Source organism: Anopheles stephensi, chromosome 2 (assembly GCF_013141755.1).
Source record: "Anopheles stephensi strain Indian chromosome 2, UCI_ANSTEP_V1.0, whole genome shotgun sequence".
NCBI classification, from domain to species: Eukaryota; Metazoa; Arthropoda; class Insecta; order Diptera; family Culicidae; genus Anopheles; species Anopheles stephensi.
Window position 1 is genome coordinate 28,058,445 of NC_050202.1, and position 15,064 is coordinate 28,073,508.

Sequence of the window (15,064 nt, forward strand, 5' to 3'; positions counted from 1 at the left end):
TGAAACCGGTGCCGTTCCGAAAAGTGCCGTTTTAATGCTAATGATGACCATCGCTTTCGCGTCCTTTCACGCGCCACCGAAACGCACCACCCATTCGCAATGCATCCACTCCCCCACTTCCATCCTTCCGTCCCACCCATCCCATAATGCCTAATCATGTTTATTCTCGTTCACCCTGCGTTGGGCCGCGCGTCTAGGTGTTTGGAAAGGTTTTTCTTTCACCGAAATTGATTCCTCGCGCGGGTCTGCATGCTGGCGAGCTGGTGATCCACCGTCCCCATCTAAGATAGCCTTCGAGGGAGTATAGGAAGCTGCACATAATCGAACCGCGCAACGCGAGGTACGATAATCGGGACCCGCGCCCGGTTGCATCCGTAGGTCAACGAGGTGAGCAAAATCAGCGAAGTCGCTGCAATAAAGTGAAAGGGTACGGTGTGCAAGAAAACTGGCGCGGGAAAATGGATAAAATTATTTACTTATCAAGTCTTGCCGCGCCCTACCCCGCTTCCCCATTCCCTTCCCGCTCGCCAGGGAAGCTGTGGACCTGCACAAATCAGCAAAACTTCGCACCGTGCCCGATGCCTGGTGTGTAGGTGGACGAACAGGTTCCTTTCGGTAAGAGCGTTGCAGGAAAACCCGCTAGGAAAGATGCACCAGTGCCAGCCGGTCGGTGGGAAAAGGGTTCCGACTCCTTCGCCAAGCACCCGGAGCGGAGTAGGAAAAACCGGTTGTTTCTGGTTGGTTGTTTATGCGCCACTTTCCAAGCCGTAGAGGGTGTGTGTGCACTTTTTTATTTCGCGATCTGCATTTCCTCCCCCAAGCCCACACCACCAAAGCTCTTCCGCATTCGGTTGATGATTTGATTAGGAAGGTATGTAATGGCGGAAGAGAACATCGGGCTCGTTCTTTCACCCCCGTGTGCCCTTTCGAGAAGTCGGGGAACGAAGCGCTACTCCGGGGAACCATAAATAGCGGACTTTCAGCGGGTGGATATAGTATGCGTAGAATGCAACCCGCGCCCGCTCGCTATCCCACACCCTGCGGAGTCCGGGTGAGGTTCGATGCACAGGTTTCGCGTGGATGATGCTGCCAGAGGGTACGGATAATGGTTCGCCGCTGGCAGAAAGAAGGTTGGCCGGATAGGCTTCCGCGTGACTGCGTTGTTCGGGCGTTTGCTTAAGACAGTCGACATTACTCAAGCAGATGGCATCCTGCAGCGAAAGATAAGATAAAAAAGACATTTCGCTCGAGGAAAATGTAAAGAAAGTAGCTGGTGCGTTTAACGTGAATAATAAAACTTCCAGCGCTATTGTGACCAATTCTGAAAGTTCATTTTAGTTCTTTGTTGTGAAGAAGCAAAAACAGTTTGATTATCGTCAAAATAACTACAACTTGTGATAAAACCTATTTTATTAAACCTATTACCTATTAGGTTTAGCACAGACTTATTAATAATTAAAACGTTGTTATAGTGAGACTAACAAATAATAACACTTCTTTTATGGTTGATTATTAAATCAATGTTAAAATTCAGTACATAGTCGAATAACTGGTTAGTGCCTATATCTACATAAGCTTATCAGTGGATTGACATTGAGCATTCCGGACATTTATGAGCAAATACACTTCTAGGCTCTTAGCAGGAACTTGAGGTCTAGACAAATATTGTAAGGTACTGAATTTAGATCTAATAGCAATACGGCCAGGCCGTTCTTCACGAATAAAAAAAAAATAGATCTAATAAATTTGGTTAAGTCTCTTTATCCCTTATGTCAGCATCTTAGAACTATAAAAGCACCACGCAACACAGCATCGTGATGATCTACCTAGATGCTCAACTAACAAGAACCTGGTCTAATTCGTCAGTTTCTGAAAATTTAAACTCGATTCTGGAACAGAGACTATCTACACTGACCTAAAGGCCAAATAATGCTAAGAAATGGTTGACCAAACAAAATATTTTCTCGAAGTACCTCGTGGTCTTCTGGAGTTCCGCAGGAAGGTAATTTATGACCTTTACTATTCTTCCTTCCTCCTTGGTGGCACTACAACCTCGGCCTGCCATTTCTGGCTTTCTCTGACTTAATTTTACCCGGAGTCCTACGTACGGGGAGGTGGTCCAGGTGGGATTTGAGCTCCGGTCCTGCCGTGTGAATTCTTATTATATGTTAATGATTTAACCATAAAGTTACAACCGAATTATGAGTGAATATTCGCCTTAGTGAGAGATGATCATGACTGCTAACGGCTGCAACAAGCACTGAATACTTTCAGCCCGTTGTGTCTTCGTAATACTCCAAATGTAGTGGAATTTCGTTCTCTAGAAATAGATTTAATATAGCTTTTGACTACAAAATTGACAACCAGTCATTGTAGCGCACCTAATGTGTTCGTGATTTTGGTGTCGAATCAGTAATCCCAGAGCCTAATGAAACATATAACGAAAAAGAATTTCATGAGCCTATGATAAAACAAGACCTTTATTGCTTTCTAGTTCCATCCATCCTTGAGTATGCTGGTATAGTCTGGAGCCCTTCCGCAGAAATATGATCAGCACGGGTAGAAGAAATTTAATGAAAACTCACTCGCCTAATTAAATACAGGAGCAATTAACTCGACCTAGAGGGAATGTGTCCTATTTGCCTGATGACTGGTGAGAATACTATTGGATACTTTGCCCCTGGATACTGGAGACTATCCTTTACAGTCTTCAAGGCCGCTTACAAGGATCATTCACGTGTACATTTCAGACTGCAAATACTTCTTGACGCTAGACAACGAGAAAAAAGAAGCAGAATTTGATACTCAATTTTCAGAGATCAAAACTTGTATTCTTCAATAGTTAATTTGCGATATCAATTTATTAAGCGACCGATCATACACACATCCCACTGCTCAATGCTAAATTACAGCGTATTTTTTTGTGTGAGTACAGCAACATGAATACCAGAACTAATCTCCATTGGGTGTGTGGCATTGTGTGCTTTTAATCGCCCACTCAAACACCGTTGTTTTCAGTCTGGAAGAAGTGGCTCACAGAAGCGTGTGAACAAATCTGCAGGCCACAAGGAGGATCTACCTATTTTCCAACTGCTCCTATCCATTACCTATGAATGAATGACTTTATTCTTTTTATCCCGTCTCCGCCTACTGACCATCGGATGTCCTCCTCGGACGTGACGTAGACTCGAAATCTCAACTCCCTTGGAGAAATCGAGAATCGCGTCCATCGTACGAAGCTAGGCGTTTGTTATCAGGACTCCAATAAGTTGTCAGTTCGTCGAAAAATAACCCAGTGTCTTTTTGTATCCCGGCCGTCTCGTCAACTCGATGTTCCTACCATACTCAAATTTATAAAAAAATCGGCACCAAAGAGATCTCTTAGATCATGTATAATGGACTAGCGTTATTGTACTCATTTCGGTTAAATCGATTCAACTAATGTCATATGCGTGTCGTTTAATAAGGTCTCCGAATTATTCGATTCCGATGTACCAAAGTCCGCATTGATTGATTTCTAGTCATGCTAGAACAGGATAGTTAAGTAGGCTATATTAGACTACAAGACTTTTATAGCTACATGTCTGTAACAACATCTCCTGTAACACTTAAAATCCCAGGAGAAGAAGCGATTGTCAGTCAAAGATTTTCTGCTTGGACACCTTCTACGCGTTCTACGCATGTTTTCATTTCTCAACGCAAACCCAACGCACCGAAATACGGTACTGCGAGCTACGGTGATATGGCCTGCGTATTGCTGCAGTGATAATTTTAGACGCTAAATAAACATTCTGTTCCGGGCCACCAACTGAAATACAAGCAATCGATGCTCAACAAGTCAGGATGGCCGAGCGGTCTAAGGCGCTACGTTCAGGTCGTAGTCTACTCTGTAGGCGTGGGTTCGAATCCCACTTCTGACATACCGACTTTTTTTTATTACATTTGTTTTATTCGCAACTCTATTAGAGTAAGTAAAAGTAGTGTGCTTTTGAGCATAGTACATAGTATGTATAATTGCAAAAAGTAAAAGTAGGTTTTCCTGAATAATTATTAATAGAGGTAGAGTAAGAATTCGAATATTAGTAAACATTATTGAAAGTCTTTGAAAAATGTTTATAATTAAACTTAGTTTTTTGAAAATTTATTTAATTTGATTCAAGAAATACCATTTGTGAGAAGCTTACTGTTGTGACACAACTCCCAATGCTTTGCAACGTGTGACAAGCACGAACATGTCGAATGTGACCGTTGCTTCTCCGCTCGGGTTTTGATTCCACCCTAACCAACTGTTCCAAATGCGATTGCCCGAATTCACTGTACCTCTGGGCACCATCTCACCAACAGCAACTCGCACAAATGCACCCTATAGCTAAGTCAAAACACCAGAAAAGCAGCAACAGGTTGGTGAGGCAGCCCGACCCGACGGCACGGAAGCCGAACAGCACAGCGTCACGTGCGTTAACGCGCATGCTCACTTAAGCAGCCGGCACGAAACAATTTCAACCACGGTACGACCGCGTGTCAGTCTATGCTGGGAAGTGGCCGCATCAAGATCCAACCCAGGCACAAAGAAAAACCGTTTAATTTATCGACTATCGACGGAATGGGTCGCTACTTCCGTTGGATGTTGGAGATGGTACACAGCAGCATTCTTTGCGTGCTGAGGCTGCACGGCGTAGAGGTGTATTGATGTGAACTTAACTACTTAGCAGTAGCGGCAGAACCATCCATTGAATCTGAAATGTTTGTAGTAACGATTGGCGAATGTGGCATGGGTTAAGGGAAAACTGTGAAAGTGTTACTAAAATGGTATGTCCTTTGTTTGACGCTGGATGCCCTTGGATATCTATTAGGCCTTTAGTTTATTGAAACCCAGCTTGATTTTGGGCAGTACCGCGATAAACTCATCAAGTCGGGCTTGGTTCAGCTCTCTATTAAATTATGCTCTTCATACACAGAATTGTCTTTGGGTAAATCAAGTCATAAGCCGAGTAGAGACCGAGTACTACGATGATCTATGGTTATGACGTCAGACAGCTCACAGAATCAAGTCAAATATACTTGGGAATAACACAATTAAAATTATGATCCTTCCTGTTCGGTTTAACAAATAAAAATTTGCAACTTTGTTTATCTTTCATCTTGTTACAATAATCCTTATCATATCTTTGTTCTGTAATAATACATTATATCTGGAGCCTTGCCTAGATTTCAAACCCTATTTACCATTGCGTGGTGATCATTATACAAATTGATTCCTAGAACTGTTTGCTTTTACAGCATAATCCTTCACGTGGTGTGAATGAGCACTTCCTTAGCACAGGCTTTATTTGCAGGACAACAATGCACCATTTTCGTTGGTCCTCAATCGATCAAGAGCACTAAGAATGCAAGAACACTTGGGTAATTCATTTGCCGTATTGCAGATGTGCTTTGGTGTAGCTTGCAAGTGGTTTCTTTCACTCGTCTGTAAGATTTCTTCCTTTCGGTCAACGAGCCCTTACAGAACAATTTTTGCAACTATTTAGAAGTGATTAAATTAAATTTTTTGACACTTCTTCTCTCCGACACGGATGCGTATTTTGTACTAATTTCCATTAGCTTTCCTTTGTACAGTCCAAAGCCATCCCAGGTCCCAGCATCTCGCATCAGTCCTGCAGTTTACACCACATTTGTATTCCGCCTGCTTCCTACTTAGCATTCATCCTTCAGAAATGAATTTGTCAGCAACGTTCAACGTTGGCCGCCTAGTTGTTTTAACCTGCTCGATTCAAGCGAGCTTCCCTTTCGAGAAGCGAGTGCACTGCATTGGTTTGCTGTTTACATAGCCCACTGCACCCTGCACGAAGGCATCCCGTTCCTGCTGGCAAACACCACAACCACACACACACAAACATATCCTCCGGGAGGCAGAGGAACGTAAACGAAGTCAGTGCCACTTGATGAAGTAGAACTGCACAACAATGGCGACCGAGTGGTCGGCGAGTGGGCGAGGCGCCGGTTGTGTTTACCTTGGTACGGTTACGCTTCGGGTGGCTGCACTTCATGGTCCAATTGAAGGTGCCTAACTGCAACTCCACCACCACCCTGCTTCACCTCTGCTCCCGCCCTTTCCATTCACGCACCGCCCGATGTGTTCGATGCACCTGCACACTGGCTGCTGACCCGATGCATCTAACACATCGGTTTGGCTCGCCGATCGTCTGGCGGGAAAATCTAATCCATATTTCAATCCGGCTTTGACTCTCGAACCGCACCTTGGCTTGGCCTGCCGTCTGGACCGGGCTTGAACTGGCCAACACCGGCGACCTTGTCCCAGGGCGTTGGGCTTCGATGGGCAGACCCATGGCACAGACGGCATGCCACGGTGTGTATGGTGTGTCGTGTTTGTGTGTGTCTGTGCGAAGCATCGATGCCGATGTGGCGAACCACAACTAGCATCCGGTGTGGGTCAGACACACATACGCGCCCCGATCGCACACACGCTGGAAGGAAATGCGTGCTGGAAATGCAGTGCCCCATCACAGACCGTCCATCTCGAGCGTCGAGCTTTGAATTAAACCTGGTTTCTAAAATGGTTGCACGAATTTTCATGTGCACATAGTCAAGAATAGCTTTGTGCTAGAACTTTAGCATAAACAAAAGTGGCTGGCCATCCGCCCATCGGACGCTTGGCATTTTGCAACCGTAAAGGATTCGGGCATTACGCCATACGCACCAAGAATGCAGCACACGCATCTTGTTTACACGAACCGCCCCCTTGGCTTCTATCCCCTCGCTCTGTTGTGTGTGTCTGTGCGTTACTGCGTTGATCAAACATTGCTCCCGGTTCGGTTCGGTACGGCAAAGGCAGCAACAGTCAATGGACAGGATCATGCGTATAAACTTTAACCAACAAAAACCACCGGCGGTTACCCTATTTTACTGCATGCATCGCTCTGCCAGATTGCGTTGATGGATCAATTCGATTTCAAAGCACACAGAATAAAAGAAACTTTCAATCCTAAACTATCCACTCGATAGCTCTACTCGATGGGTCAATAGAATTCAATCACATACTGGAACCATCAGCATCTTCGGTGAATGGATTTAATGGTATTTAGGGCTTAAGGACAAATTATTCTTCTGGTATGAGAACGTCATGGAAGTAATTTTTCCGTACTAAACATGTCTGAAAACTAAGTTGTGTAATAATAGCTTCAACGAGTGTGTCCCTCCCATTGCTATCGGTTTGCTTTGAGGTGTACTACGCGTTGCATACATTTAGGCGCACTCGAGCAATTTAAACCGAAGCGAACAATTTTTGACCGCAATTGGGTTGCACAACACAACAACACAAATCGTTTCTGGAAACTGGTCAAAACCATTAGAAATCAATATACTAGTATCTCAAAAAAACACTTGAGCACTTTGAAAATGCTCATCGTTTAACTCATAGTATGACTAGCCCCTTAGAACAGAAAATTATTTCTACCAACGTTAATTACTTTGTTTCAAACCAAGGAAATCAGATAAATCCATCAGATCTCTTAAAACTCAAAGACCTTATAAAGCTGATAAAAAATTAAAAAAATAAAAGGTCTACTGGATGCGCTGGAATTAATAACACTCCGATTAAAAAACTCCCTCGAAAAGCCATAATCTATCTAACCACTATTTTAAACGCTTGCCTCAAGCTAGGGTACTTTCTACATTAATGAAAAATCGCAAAAATAGTGCCTATCGGCAAGGCCGGCAAAGATCAGCCCAAACCCGAAAACTACAGACCCATCAGTCTCCTAAGTTGTCTAAGTAAACTTGTGGAAAAGTTGATTGCCTCCAAAATACGTGCGCATGTTGATAACAAAAGTATAATCCCTGATGCACAGTTTGGGTTTCAACCTCACCGAAGCACAATTCATCAAATACATCGATTGAAAAATACCATAATCGAAAATAGGTTATTTAACAAAGCTACGGGATTGGTGCTATTAGACAACGAAAAGGCTTTTGACTCAACATGGCACCAGGGACTTCTTCATAAGTTAATCATATTTAAATTTCCCGTTTATCTCATTCGTTTAGTTAAATCATTTTTGACCAATCGTAAGAACATTGTGTACATTCGAAAATCAAAATCACTACATTATGAACCCGTCGCCGGTGTACCGCAAGGCAGTGTACTATGTACTAAACAACCCCTGTTGTTTAATATTTTTATAGCAGATATTCCGAATGCCATTTGTCAATAAGGCGTCAAGCCGTCTAATTCGAAATATAAATAAATAATAAATAAATATTCCGAATGCACGGAACTGCTCTAATTTTCTCTACGCCGATGACTTCGCAATATCAGCTTCAGCTAAAAGTTCCAACGTAATTATTAGACGCTTAAACAACGCTTTAGAAATATACGCCAAATATTGCATTAATTGGAAACTGAAAACCAATAGTTTCAAATCCGAGGCAATCTTTTTCACTAGAAAAACATGTATGCGCAAAATACCACAAAGCGAATTAATGATGAGGCAGGAGTGCATTCCATGGAAACCAAGTATCAAATACCTAGGAGTATACCTTGACAAACGAGTTACTTTCAAAACGCACGTAGAAAACACTCTAGTAAGAACAAGCAAGATGATTAGAACTTTGTATCGATTCTTAAATCGAAAATCAAAACTATATTTTAAAAACACATTACTAATTTACAAGGCATTTTTTCGACCTATACTCACGTTCGCATCTCCAGCTTGGAAAAAACATTGCAGACTCTCACCATAAAAAAATACAAATAATGCAAAACAAAGTACTCAAAAAGTACATAAATGCACCACCTTGGTTCAATAGTAATAGGCTTCATGAAATAACAACTACACTCACAATCAAACAATTTATTGAAAAAAATTATCAAAACTACTGTAATAAATGTCAAACCAGTAATTCCAGAACATTGAATTGTTTAGTTACTGTTTAGGTTAGATGTTAGGTTTAATTTTAATTAGCGTTTAACTTTATGTCTCTTGATTAGGTGTTAGGTTAGGTTGTTAGGTAGATTAGATTTAATATACTTCTTTTTGTGGGTTTTTTTTTGTTAATTTTTCCAACAAATTAATTATTATTCATAATTAATATAGGAATGCCTAAACCAGCGACCACTAAACAATGATAAATCAATGAGGAAAGCAAACAGTGCGAACACATTACAACAACATTAATTGTTAAAAATAACACATAATATGTATGAACCCGCAATAAACAACAACAACAACAACAACAACCGCAATTGGGTTGTGTTTTATAACAAATCATTTAATAAATAATAAGTTTAAGATAAGAAATCTGTAGCTACCTTACATATTAAAGGGCTTTTTGGGATTTTTGAAATATTTTTTATGTAGTAAGACGGTTCATAGCCTGATAATAAGGTGCATTTTAAGCTGATACCATGGTTCGGAATTTGTTCGAGCAATGTTTTCGTAATAACCGTGTGATCTGCACGCTTGTTCGTTATTGACTGATAACGTTTTATTTCTTATTTTTCATTCCTAAGTTCACCTAGTGAGTGAGTTATAGCATCTGTTGTAATTTCCATCCAATCTCATACATTAAATACATCATAACATTATTATTATATTTATATTGTCGCACATTTCAAATGCTTCCGTCCGACTTTTACCCAAAAGTCTTGCTGAAAAAGTAGCATCCAAATCCTGCTTTCATCCACTGCCCAAAGTGGCTGCAAAGGTCTCAAAAAACCATCCTCAGTCAACTGCCAACACCATTAAATGGAACCATCTCGTTTCACTATCGGCTTCCGTCACGCCGGAGTGAACTCAGCTTCTCCCTCCCCCCCCCCCCCCCACCCTCTTTTTCCCACCTGCAGAATGCCACGTTCGTTACACTGAACCGTACGTAGCAGGCGCGTGATGGTACTGAGCGCTATGGATGACACTGTGAGCAACGCCACCGTCGCCAACTGTCATCCGGGTGGAAAAATTTAGATATCCAAATTAAAGTCTCGTCTTCAGCTCATTCCTCGCTTAGCACGCTGAACGTCGAGTGTTGAAAAGGACATCCAGTTAGGCAGGCCCTGCAAGTGCATGAAAAAGCCACACTTGGCTATGGATCGACGGCGTTCTAATGAGCGGAGGCATTAAACAGCCAAGCAAGGAAGATGCACACGGACACTGTGTTTGCCTTTCGTTAGCCATCAGCTGAGCGTTTGAACACGTATTTGTTCTCCCTTTTTTGTGTCACATATTCAGTTTAATATTTAAACTTTGACGAGTAAAAAACATCGACAAAAAACGAAGTTTTTATTGTGCTTAGATACCCGATGGTTTGAGAAAACGTCGAGATTAACGATGTTGAACCTTAGCAGGATGTTTAATGACCGATTTGATCTTAACAGCACGTATAGTTTCAACGAGTGCATCGGCCAAAAATCCATCAGTGAAAGTTACAAATCGAAGACAAATGGCTTTCCAGTTCGTAACTGGGCGCCTCCATCGATAGTTGCAACGATGTGTCGAAGTGATTGTGTAGAAAGAAAAAAAAAAGACGTCCAAAACGAGACTCGAAGGACCTTAAAACTTATGATCCTTGAGCTAAGGATAAGAGTGCTTGATTCGATTCGGTCCTCGTTCACAGTGCCGCAGCAGTTAGGAAATCGTAAAGCAAGCAGTGATTGGAAATCGTACAATGTCCACCAGATTTCGTTCACCTTCACGAGAAGACGTGAATAAAACGCGTCGATACAGATCTACCACCATTGTTATATACGGCTAGAGTGGATAAACTTTAAACAAGTTTCGGTGTCAATTTTACCATTCGCAATCCCTTTGAAACTTTTCACACAGTTCCCGGGACTTTTTTTGTTCACTGTAAAATACCTTTTCTTTAGCGCTAATGCAATCAGCCTTTTAAAAGGCGAACAGTGTGGGCAAGCAATTACAACCATAAACAACGATCGATGAGGTGATAAAATTGCGGGAGACAGCACCCAGTCGGAGTTTAGTGGCAAATTTATGGTAATCAATTTGGAACCGTCTCGGCAAGAAGATGTAGAAGTTACACTTCTTTTGCGGTACTTGCGGGGGTCTGATTTGGTACTTTTCGGTGCAGGCTCAAATTTCATTTTTTTTATCGATATGGAAACGCTTGGACAAAGTTGGTGAAGCTCGCAGGATAAAAAACATAAACTTTGTTCCTTCAAATGGAACAGCTTACCCAAGGGACCTGAGAGTTTTAGAACTCCGCTCGAAGGTACTACGGGGAGTTTGATATCTTTGAGATTACAGTGATTAGGATGAGAATCTGATGGTGCGGTGCGATTCCGTGCGGTGTCAGCTGCTGGGTTTGGTTAGACTTGAGGATCGTCATGGTCATGCTTGCCAGTTATTTATAGCCAACATCCTTCTTTCCAATATCGACTCCCTCGCCCTTCTGGCAGCTATTCCTCTATAAGTCCCTTTCCACCACTTACGCGTGCATCCACCTTTGCATATCTCTTTGCGTCGTACGCGGTTTTCCCAGTGCGATCCATGGACTAATAAATCCAATAATAAATCCAATCTAATCCAATACATAATAATATTAATAATATCTGCGTAAAAAGTCAAAATATGATATAAATTCGTCGAAGGGTATCTAAATATTATTAATAAACTTACTCGACTCTTGTAAATATCATAAATAAACTTACTCTCCAGTCTTCGTTAAGCAGCTGCTAAATGACACGATTTAGAGCTCTGATCTGGGTAAAACATGATTTACACCCAACATTTTGATGGATTTGGATTGGAAAGCATATTCTGCGGACCTGAATCCTTCACAAAAATGTAAAAGAATTTGGTTATTTTTTGTAATGTAGGCATCTGTTGATCACAAGCAAAGTATTAGTACTGATTTTGTACTTCGAATTCCTTTTCAAGAATTTTACGACTTAAATGTAAATGATTCTTAAAAATTTCAATGTATTGTTTTAAAAAGGTTTGAAATAGGTTGTTTTAAGATTCTTAATTGAAAGAAAAAGAATTTGTATTGTCAAAACACATGGTGGTGCTATTCTTATTTCGCTTTGTGTATATGCTCAACCGATCAGAGAGTTTTACTGATGACGCAAATTAGATGCAGTTCAAAAGTCCGAAACGTTAGCATCTGCGAACAGACGACTAGTGAGCAATACAGCCCTGAAAACTGCTCTGGGATTATTTTCAAGGCTTTACAGAGCATCAGTTGTGTCCGAAAATTCGAACGTTGCTCAAATAATAATCATCGAACATTTTCTCCTTCACCAATCACCGCGTGATTTCTTCCCGTTTACAATTCTTTCGCCCCTTTGCCAAGGTAATACTTCTTTGCCCACCCGGTTAGGCGCGATTTTAGCGAGCTCACCCTTACCTACAACACCCCTGCTTTGAAGCCGTTTTCCCTCGCTTCACTTTTCCCCCCAAATTGAACACAAGGTGTAGCAACTTATAAAAATGCCCCAAATGCACCGTACCGCTGGAGGGATGTTTTGTAACGAGTACGGGACGAAAAGGTCGAACGGGAAAAAGATGGCGTTTATAAATCTTCCCACCAGCCGGAATTCGATGCCGCTACGATGCGATTCTCGGAGACAGCTGTATCGTACCGTCGCTTTCCTTCACGACTCTTGCTTTACGCGTAAATTTCCTCCCAGTTTAGAGCGATCCGCTTTGCCCCGCGTTGGAGGGAAAAGTTTTTAATTAAAAGAAATTTTATGTTCCTTCGAGGTAGTACGGCTTGCTTTGATTCTTCACCTTCCTGCCAGGGAGCTGCAGCTGAAGGAGCTCCGATCGCAAATTAGAGTGCAGCTTGTAGCGGTGGAATAGTGAAGTGAATTGGAGTGTGAAGGAAACAAAACAGAAGGAGCCAAACACAAGAGAGAGAGAGAGAGAGAGAGAGAGAGAGAGAAAAAAAAAATTAACGGATGATCTTCGATCCAGGAATTCAATCCGAACGCAGCAGCAGTCCGGTGGAAAAAGCGATGGATTTGGTGCTTAATTTTCCATGCAGTAATTACTGCCCCGAAGGACTTTGTTTCCTGCCGTTCGATCGGCAGTAGGTCGTGAGGAAAAGCGCCGAATGGTACAAAGGCTTCAAATTTGTTCTATGTTTGAACGCCTCTGTACTGTTTGCTGTAACTTATTCTGACTTTATTTTTCTAAAGCGAGCGCAGGGTGCAAACTGTTTCAGGTGGATTCTGCTTTACTACAGTTTTCATTGTATTTGGATATGATTTTTTCAGTATTAAAGTTTAGATTAAGTTAACAAAATAAATTTTAAATTTAAAAAGTTTAACAAATCAACATGAAATACATATAAAAATTGTTTTAAATCGTATTATAATTTCTTTTAGTAATCTAAGCCTTAGCTCTTGTCACAATAAATGCCTGCTGTGAAGCTAGTGTTTAAGCATTGCATACTTTCTAGGCGCAACAGGAAATTGAAGGAAAAATAACGCAATAACGCAGATAACGTTTTCTTACAAAATTTGAATTTTCTTAAACATTTTAATAAAATACTTTCTATAAATAAGATAAAATACGGTTACTGCTTTATTCACATATAAATATTATTTAAAACAATGCAGAAAGTGTAACAGAAATTTAAAAACGGTGCCATTTACCACTCATTTCATCCACAAATCCATACTTTAATGATTGATTCATGTCGTGCCGGCATCTTTTCCCCCGAAGGGAATCTTGCTGCTCATTCCATCGCTATTGCTCTCTATTCTCTAATCATTCAAAATAATGAAGCCCAATTCTTTACCTCCTGTGATGCGAACCGCAATGACTTGTAGGGCGAAAGGAAAGAACAAACGCAATCAGGAACAGGACAAATGTTGATGTTTAGCAGTTTGGCTTAAAGATAACGAGATAATATAATGTAAATTCTTTACTAAGCAAAATAGGCTTTGATTCACGTAAATACAAGTAAATTTTATTTATGAAGAGGAGTATTTTGTTGTTTGCGAGAGAAGCTTTATTAGCGGCATGAACATTCTATGAACATATTGCCTTATTACAGCCAGCATAGGAAGTCCTGGAAGTTTCTATGTATTAGAGCAATTATTTATTTAAAGGACTTATTTAAACGCTGCAAACTGGAGAATTCTACGCAAATATTATTTTCAATTTTTATAACTGAATATGCCGCCCAACACGAATCAGTTTACATGTTTTGCTCCTTCAAACACTTTCCAACTCTCTGCCACATTTCTAATCCCTTGCGTCCATTTTTCCTGCCATGGTGAGAGTTCACTTGCTGCCTTTAGCATCCCCGAGAGTATCGTTTTCCGAACTAAATAGAGCCCATTTGCTAACAGCTGACTTATTGGCGAACATTGGATTTTGGCTTAGGCAACGATGGTCACTGGGCTGCGGTGCGGTGCTGACATTGAGATGCCTATCGAGGCACCTTCAGCTAAAGTGGTGCATTTATGTCATTCAATGCATACGACACATTCCAGGGCCGGTAGATTTATAGCCCACATCTCCGAGGTTCACTCCCGAACACGCAGCACCACTCGGCTGGTTTGGTTTTCAGCCCACGTCAAAGTGTCATCCAGATGCATAATCCTTGCATATTTATATACTCAAAGCTGAGAGCCTATGCTTTTAAGAATGACACTGTAGTAGAGCTATCGGGCAAAACGCCGCCAGGGTACGGTGAATCCACCAAGGATGTGCGTCCCATGCAGGGGACGCCCAAATTACGGAGGCTCGAGCTGTGTATCATTGTGTACTGCGTGGTCCACCAATCGGTACGATGTCTTCAGCTAGCGAAATTTTCTTCTCGACGGGTACACAATGGCTTTAAAAGTGGCAGCTTTTACATTTGGTGCGTCGGTAGTGAATGAGAGAGAGAGAGTGGCAAATGCTACACAATTTCAACAGTAAACGATTATGGCATCGTTTAATTGTCAGCTATTGCTGAAGACGAACCGAAACTCTCCATGCAGCAATTTCGGACGGATCTCGTCGTTATGCATTGATTATGATAACGATGACACAGAGTACGTATTGCATATAGTGTATCAAATTGTGCTTGACTT

At 41.5% G+C, this 15,064-nt stretch overlaps 1 non-coding gene across 1 annotated transcript; it reads left to right on the top strand.

The window, feature by feature from the left end:
- Window positions 1-3,837: 3,837 nt before the first annotated feature.
- Trnal-cag lies at window positions 3,838-3,920 on the top strand. The gene has a single exon. It is a non-coding gene; the product is annotated as a tRNA-Leu (tRNA).
- Window positions 3,921-15,064: the final 11,144 nt, after the last annotated feature.